The following is an 8,666-nucleotide window of genomic DNA, read 5'->3' as shown; positions in this document are numbered from 1 at the left end:
ATGCACTTTGATTTCCTTTAGAAGACAGGACTGAATGGGCCACCCACATCCAAAACTGCTACAGGTGGTCTTCATTTCTTACAGTCTGACACTATGTTACGTTTTGGAGCAGATGAGATCATTTAGCCTTTGTGATGGCCACAATAAGGGTCTTACTACAGGGCAGAAGCTAATCCAGGCAGACAGTGGCCAGAGATCAGAGTTCTAGTGCCTCCAAAGGGTTATAAAGGAAGGAGTGGACTTGCTTCTGTAGGTGACTTGGATGCACAGAAATCCAACCTTTTACTGCTAATTGCTGCTAAGTGTTGTCCATCAAGTTTGTAAGGGGTTGAGTTTTGTCTCTTTCTTCAATCACAAAGTGATAAAGAGTGACATACTGAGACATCACTGTGTGTCATTTTGCTGTGGTTGATCAGACTGATCAGATGACACCAAAACTGTCAAGGAGAGTCCTGGTGAAGTGACCTGACATCTGAGCTGAAGTTACGAGTCAATAAAGAGGGGCAGGCAGTGGCAGCTTAAGAAAATGATGAGCTTCTGACCAAGTGATGTGAGTCTGTCCTATAAGTGGATGTTTGTCTGAGGAATCTGAGGAACTGATTTATGTTCAAGAATCCAAATCAACTGATAGACAAACAGTGGAGATTTAAATAGATAAAAAATTAGATGTTGATATTAGTGACCTGATTCATATTAATCTGAAAAATATCAGGCCACTTCACAGACTTCATTGTTGTTTATGATGTTGGTTTCTAAACACGTGTTCACCTGTGAACTGAGCTCTTTAATATTAAAGTGAGGACTCGGCCACATTTGTGTCACTTACTGAGACCTGGCAGAGCCAATGTGACACTACAGTATTCCTTTATTTGAAGAAGCACCAAATGGTGGACTGAAGTTAAGTGTCTTTACCTGAACTTACTGTACATTGTGGTTGTGTGGTAGTGATGGGGGATTTTAAAACTGACTGTGATGGTCAGACTTACACTTCTAGCAAATTCTTTACACTCCTGCTGGACTTGTTAGAGTTTTGTGAAAGCTCAGAGTCTTTGTCATAATCATACATTAGGAGGGATTATCACTCAGGGGTTTGACATTCATAATGTCCTTATTGTTGCAATAAATAACATTATCTCTAATCAATAATGAAGTGCATGATTAGTTATTTCATTAAAATAAGAAAATCTACACAGGAATAGTATATTAAATATTTTTAGCTGAATGTATTGTTAAATATCTTACACTTAACACTGGAGAACAACATAGATGGACATGTGACTATGATGTGTCTCTTAAAAGGCCTTGAGATCAACTTAAATTTAAATTTAAACTCTTTAATAATGGACAAATAAGACAAGCAAAACAACCCGCTAAGCACGTGTCTCTATTGATGTGTTAAGCCTTGCATTAAATTATGTTTATGATGACATTACATGGTCACTTACAGTAACATCATCTTGCTTAAAACACCTCATGAGGGTCAGAATGTCAGACATTTCTACGAGTAGCCCGTGACACTCACACCCTGCCAATGGACAGTGTGGTCTGCAGGTTGTAGTTTGAACTTCACTGCCTGAGATGCTCAAAGAGAAACTGATCAGAGCACAAAGAACATCAACTCAGTTTAATGAGAGCACTTTCGGCTCACTCGACTGTCCATTAATAACTTTGGGTGTCTCATCCTGGACTGTTTCATGTCTTGCACACAGTGTCACTAGGATAGGCTCCACAACCCTTGGATATCTATAAATATGACATTTACATTTTACATTTATTTACTTGGCAGAAGCTTTTATCCAAAGCGACTTACAAAAGCGGTAAACATAATCGAGTAACATTAGGCCTTGGTCTGTTTGCTCAGCAAGTGTAGTAGGACAGGTAATACAAGTTAACTGTCGTAAGTGAGAAGATGTGACAACTAACAAATAATCATAGCTTATAATCAATAAATCAATTAAACTTAAACAACAAGTCAATGGAAAAAATGTATTCTATCAGTTTGACATATTCACAGCACAGATGGGCCTTCATTTACTTCTTAAATACTTTGAGAGAGTCAGCAATACGGGTGAAGGTTGGCAGCTCGTCCCACCAAGTGGGAACTACACAGGAAAAGAGTCGGGATTGAGATCTGATAACACGCAGAGGTGACATCACCAGACACTGTTCACTGGCAGACCAAGTGGGAGAGAAGGAGCTTCAGCAGGGTCTCCATATACTCATATACTCATGTGATGACCCACTGACTACTCTGTAGGCAACAATGAGGGTCTTAAGATGGATGAATGGATTTCTTTGTCACACTACATTACAAATCCATAAAGTCCTGTCATTCATTTTGTTATCATCAAATACTAAACTCCACTCACCTGCTTTTCTTCCCTTTCTGTCTCCAGCTCGACCATTGTATGCCCATTATGTCCAGTCACCACACACATCATGCAGATACACGTCTCATCAGTTTTACAGAATATCTCAGACTTTTCTGATGTTTCTCACAGAGTTTCTCCTTTAGATTTCTGTCAGGATCAACCAGTTTGTGGTGCTTCAGGGCGTCTCCTTCATAGTGAGGCTGCCGGTGAGTCTGACAGTAGGAGGCCATGCAGGTCAGACAGGACTTCACTGCTCTGAACTTCTTCCCAGTACAGGCGTCACACTCCACATCTCCAGGGACAGCATAATTCTTAGATGGAGGAGAACTGAGTGTCGTCTTCTTTAATTTCTTGACGACTTCATTCATCAGAGTGTTTCTGTTCAGCTCAGGCCTTGTGGAAGGTGTGTCTGCACTGAGGACAGCTGCACACGTGGCTCTGATCCCAGCAGTCCGTGAGGCACTTCAGACAGAAACTGTGACCACAGGTGATGGTGGCAGGGGTCAGTCAGGGTGTCCAGACACACCGAGCAGGTGAACTCGTCCTGTAATCCACATAGCTGGGCTTTGGCCATTGTCAGTCTGAGGAGAGGCAGGCAGAGAATCAGTCAGACAAACAAGGAAGTGACTTGTGAAGAAATGAAAGTGAAAGTTTGTTTGTGTTCAGTGAGGAGGAGGAGATTTAAAGAGAAAGCTGAGAGCTCACAGAGAGAACATCAGGTGCCTCATGTATAAGCGGTGAGTACGCACAGAAATGTTGCGTAAAACTTTTCACGTTCAAATGCGATGTATAAAACCTACACTTGGCGTAAAGTCACGCACTTTTCCACAGTACCTCATACCTTGTTATGCAAGTTCTCCGCTTCGGTTTTGCAGACTGGCGGCACCCAGCGTCAAAGCAGTGCTACTGTTCCTGTGTGGTTACTCCTTATTTTCCGCGGCTTTATAAATACACTGAAACTATCCGTATATTGTTTATTAGTGTAGCATCTGATTGTAATTAACTTGTAACAATATAATGGTCAGGAACAGCCATAGTATTCCAAATACCATAACTGCTTTAGCGTTGTTACTCTCACTGCACCTTCTTCTTCTTCTTTGAACTGCTCCCGTTAGGGTTGCCACAGCGGATCATCTTTTTCCATATTACTCTCACTGCATGACTCAGAGTATTTATATCACTGTGTCTGAGTGTGAATCACAGCAACAGCTGATCGGAAGAAATTATCGGTATCGGCTTCAAGGACACGCTGCCTCAGCCACGCAAAACGTTTCAAAGCCTTTCCTATACGGACCTCGCGGTTCAGAAACAGTTTCATCCCAAGAACTTTAAATGCACTCAATCAATTGCACCTTGTAGAACGGTTTGTACTTATAAGTACAATCACCCCACTGTAAACTTGCACTACAGTTATAATATCGCACAACCTGAGCCACTTTATAAAGTGCGTATTTACATATGATGACGATATCATTTTAAGGTGAAATGCAGCAAAATATGTTTATTAAATTATACAGATAAAACTTTAACTTCATTTAAATAATCTATATTCTCCACTGGGACTGTCGTGAAGGATAGAATAATTAAACATGTACTACGAAGATATTTCAATGTTCCTTAAGCGTTTTGAAGAATCGGCTAAGCTTACAGATGGCTTAAGTTCTATTACAGAGCTGATTGTGTGGCGATCGGTTACTTGGGGAAAGAAAAGCAAGGACTGCAGTGGCGGCTATGCCAATATATACTGAATATAAAACAGAAAGAAAATAGTAACACAGCTAAAAGCATGCGACAAATTTGCAAAAGTTAAATGCTTGTGTCATGAGCACGAGCGGCTATGCAGTGTCAAAGAACAGATCAGAAGACAGAGGTTGAAAGAAGTGAAGGGCAGGCGACCTGGCGTTCCGTCAGGGGTGCAGGCTGAGGCGCTCTAGGTGTTGCGGTTCACCCACTGAATAATCGTCTAGAGCAGTGTTTCCCAAACTTCGGTCCTGGGAGCCTATGCGCTGCAGGTTTTGTTCCAACCAGCTTCTGTTTTAATTGAACTCCTGGGCTAATTAAGTGAACTGATATTTCCCAAGTTCTGTGTTTAGGGAATAATACAGAAATTAGAAAACTAAGTTTGCTTAAAAAAATATATATATATATTAAAATGTACCAAGCAGCTTTATAGGAATAATGTATTTTTCTCTTTTATCAGTATTTTCATCTTGATTTTCATTCTACTTTTCAAGGTGTTCCAATTGTTTAATTAATCCATTATTTACTAATTAGTGGGTCTGACGCTAAAGTAGTTGCAGCCTTTGATTATTAAGTGTTGTTTGCCTGGGTGTCTGATCTGCTTGTTTTAAATTGTCATTATTATGATACAACGAAGGGGAAAAACTGCACAGAGAAAGGGCAACATATAATTAAATCAACAAAGAGAGTTAAACATTTAAATCTATACCAAAAGCAGAAATATTTATAAGTGTCTTATAAATGTAAAATCATGCTGCTATGCTTTTCTGAATGTCGAATAAAGAAAAATAATACCAGCTAATTAAATGAGCTCAGTGTTATCAGGTGTTGTCACTGATTAGGAATCTGGTTGGAACAAAACCTGCAGCCACAGGGGTCCCCAGGACTGAGTTTGGGAAACACTGCTCTAGAGAGGGCAAGCAGGATGGAAGACCTCCCAATGTATCCAAGGGGTGACCGTGTGGCGAAGGAAGATAGAAGGTGTGCTGACTTCAGATGGTCTGGCTGTGCAGTGTGGAGGAGGCCAAATGCCAAGATGGGGGTGGCAGAAAGGAGTTCGTGCTGCAGAGTCTCCGCCAGCAACATGAGTGATGGATGAGCCGTGGAGACAGAAGGAGGTGGGCTGAGACCGTGTAATGAGAGACCCTGTATTTGTAACCTCTGCTTTAGCGGGTTTATTTATTATGGATTATATCCTCACCTTTCACTGGTTTTAAGGATTTATTTGTGCCTTTTTTTTTGAGAACACTGCACATGTGGACACTTTTGATTTTACTTTTGATTGTTTTCAGTAAAAGCACTAGAACACTTTCCACCATCCCCAGATTTCAATGAGATTTGTCCACTCATCTCGGTCATAACTATTGGGCGTTGGTTCAACAGACTCCTATGTGGGAAGAGAGTGTGGATGGGCGGCATCGTCACATATTACATACTGAAGTCCACATCAGAGTCTATGTTAGTCCTCTTTATTAGTCAAATTGTCCATCCCATAATAAGTTCTCGTCTCCTGCTTATTGTGTTAATGTTGTTGGTGAGAAAATTGACTGACTGATGTTAATCCACTCAAATAATGAATTTTTGTTTTGTCTTTGTCCATGCCAGTAATTTATCAGATTATTCAGTAAAGACCCCACCTGTTAGATTCTTTTAAAGTAACTGAAGACCACTCAGTCTAAGAAACAGAATCATCAGTTCATTCATAAACACAAGGATTGTAGAAATATGAAAACTTCTTAAAATTGAAGTAACAGGCGGGACACAAGGCAGACAGGCAGGCAGGCAGACAGACACACAGACAGACACGTAACACACAGCAGGTGCTTACTGCTCTCGGCGCCTTCACAGTTTTAGATTTTCTTGGCTATTCATGTCGTATTTTCTCAGGATTTGTGAGACTTAATCAAGTCTGTTGAACAGGCTCGTCTACTCCTGCACCCTACGATCAACACATACACACCTAGTCACACAATTGGGTATAAGTGATGTCCTGATGCCAGTCCCTGCTGTAATAGCCCACCTCAGACTCATTCCACTTAAGTACATAAGAGTGACCCCTCCAGCCTGTCACTTCTCAGTGCCCCACACTGGGACTCGCTGTCACCAACACTAACAAATATACACATGTCTCTGAGACACATGTAGACTTGTATAACATTTGGTTTTCATACCAGTTCCAAACCAAGGGGTCTTACTTTTTCCACCCTTGCTCTTCTGTAGCCAGCAGACACACCACATGCACTTCAGATCAGGTCACCTACCTCAACCTAAGCATATTTAGGCCTGGTCAGTACTTGGATTGGAGACCATCTTGGAAAAGCTTGGGTGTCTGCTAGAAGAGGTGTTGGTGAGGCAAATAGGGGGCTTACCTGGTGGTCTGAATGTGGATCCCAATGCCCCAGTGCAGTGATGAGGACACTGTTCTGTATAAATGGTGCTTTCCTTTGGATGAGACTTAACACTGAAGTCCCGACTCTCTGTGGTTATTAAAGATCCCTGTGTATCCTCCATGAAGATGTCTTGGCTAAATTGCACTCCAAGGCCTTGCCATTGTGTCCCCTAATCATCCCTCTCTCATTAGCAAACTGTTTCTCTCACCACTTCACTATCTTATAGCTCATGTGTGGTGAGCATACTGGCACAGAAATGGCTGCCGTCACATCTTCAGGTTGATGCTGCACATTAGTGGTGATTGAAGTGGCTCCCCACTCACTGTGTAAAAGAACTTTGAGTAGTCAGAAAAACAATATAAAATATAAAGATTATTATTATTATTCAAGTGCAACCTCTCAGCTTTGATAACACCCTGAACAAAAAGCAGCAACTTCCAACATCCGTTGCGTAATATTTGCTTTAGTCACTCAAGAAATAAAGACAAAGTATAGAAATATCAAAGGAATGTGGCATTTAATAAGCTGGGATGAAATATAAAAGTGATCAGCGTGGACCTCAGTGTTATCATTGGCAGTGCAGCACCTATTGGAATGTAATTCATGTATTAATAAAATTCATTATATTTGCATTCCAACAGATGACACATTACAAACATTTGTAGAAATAGAATGTATAGAATGTTGGTATGACAAATAACAACGTGTATGTCTCTGTTATATGCAATTTAGCATGGGATTTGTAAAAGCCATGTTAATGTTTGATGTTTGCCATCTGTTGGAATGGCAAATTTAACATGATGTCTCTGTTACACACCATTTGGTTTGGATTTGTAAAAGCAGTGTTAGTATTTGTGATGTACCATTTGCTGGAGTGACAAATGCAATTAATTTTATTACTACAATTGTGTTGTGCCATCTGTTGGAATGAGAGAGACATACAAACTGAATTGACACGCAGATACACAGACACAGAGACACTTTTTCCTTTTATTAAGGTGGATAATGTTGAGAATTTTGATTAGGGGTCAATATGCTTTATTATTAGTTTTAGTGCTATTATCTATGAAAGTGTAGGCCTGAGGCAACTTTAAAAGGACACCATTTATTTCAGCTAAACGGTCCTGTCCTGCCAGCCTTTCCATAGCCTTTTGAGCGCGGTGCTGAGCAGCTCACTGACAGAAGACAAACAAACTGTAGGCAGGACCTTTGCCAGTGTGAGTACTGGGCAGGCTCTTAGGCTGGCACATCAAACATATAAGCACTTAATGGCATTTAGATTTATTTGGGCTCAGTAATACTTTGGGCAATAATGTTAAAATAAAACACATTCTGATATCTACCTAGTCTATACCAGGTGTCACCAAGTCCAGTCCTGGATGACCACCGTGGCTGCAGGTTTTCATTCTAATCCTTCTTTTAATGAGTACCCTATTTGTACTGCTAAATAACTTTCATTTTAATTTAATTGCTTTTTAAGATTTGTTCCCTGAATTTCTTCATTTTTCCTCTAAATTACTTAATTTCCTTCCTTAAATGGCACCCAAACAGAAGCAAAATGTGAACTGAGTGAGCCAACAGAAGACCAACTAAGTCAGGGCCTCAAACTCAAACCAATTTCAGTCCAACCAGATAGGCGGCTCTGAAGTCAGCGAGTGCATTGGCACAGGCCAGATACACAGAACCACAGAGACCAAGCGCGTCGGGAAAAGTGAAGAAATGGCGAAAACTATGGCAAGCCAAATTAACATTTAGAGATCTCAAAATGAATTTCAGATATGTTAAAATGTCATTTACTTTTAAAATATCTGAAACTTGCTGAATATCTTAAAATAATTTCCTTTACATTTCAAGATATCTCAAAATCATTTCCTGTAAAACTGCCCATTATTTCAATGGGACTTCTTGTTTATTATAAGATATTTAAAATGTATTTGAGATATCCTGAAATGAGCAGGAAGTGATATTGAGACATTTGAAAATGGACTGGAAGCTATTTTGAGATATCTGGAAATGTATTTCAGATATCTTAAATTGTATTAATTTTCTGAGAATTAATTCATGCATTTATCTCTAGTAGGATTGACTACTGCAATGCGGTGTTCACTGGCTGTTCAAACTGTTCTTTATACAGCCTCCAGTTAATCAAAATGCCGCTGCAAAA

At 40.2% G+C, this 8,666-nt stretch overlaps 1 pseudogene; it reads right to left on the bottom strand.

The window, feature by feature from the left end:
• Positions 1 to 2,227: 2,227 nt before the first annotated feature.
• On the bottom strand, positions 2,228 to 2,946 carry LOC120519371 (annotated as a pseudogene).
• Between the last annotated feature and the right edge of the window lie 5,720 nt (positions 2,947 to 8,666).

The sequence above is a fragment of the Polypterus senegalus genome, unplaced genomic scaffold (genome assembly GCF_016835505.1).
Source record: "Polypterus senegalus isolate Bchr_013 unplaced genomic scaffold, ASM1683550v1 scaffold_4633, whole genome shotgun sequence".
Taxonomy (NCBI): Eukaryota; Metazoa; Chordata; class Cladistia; order Polypteriformes; family Polypteridae; genus Polypterus; species Polypterus senegalus.
The sequence above is the reverse complement of the archived record's forward strand: the minus strand, read 5'-3'. Positions and strand labels throughout refer to the sequence as shown.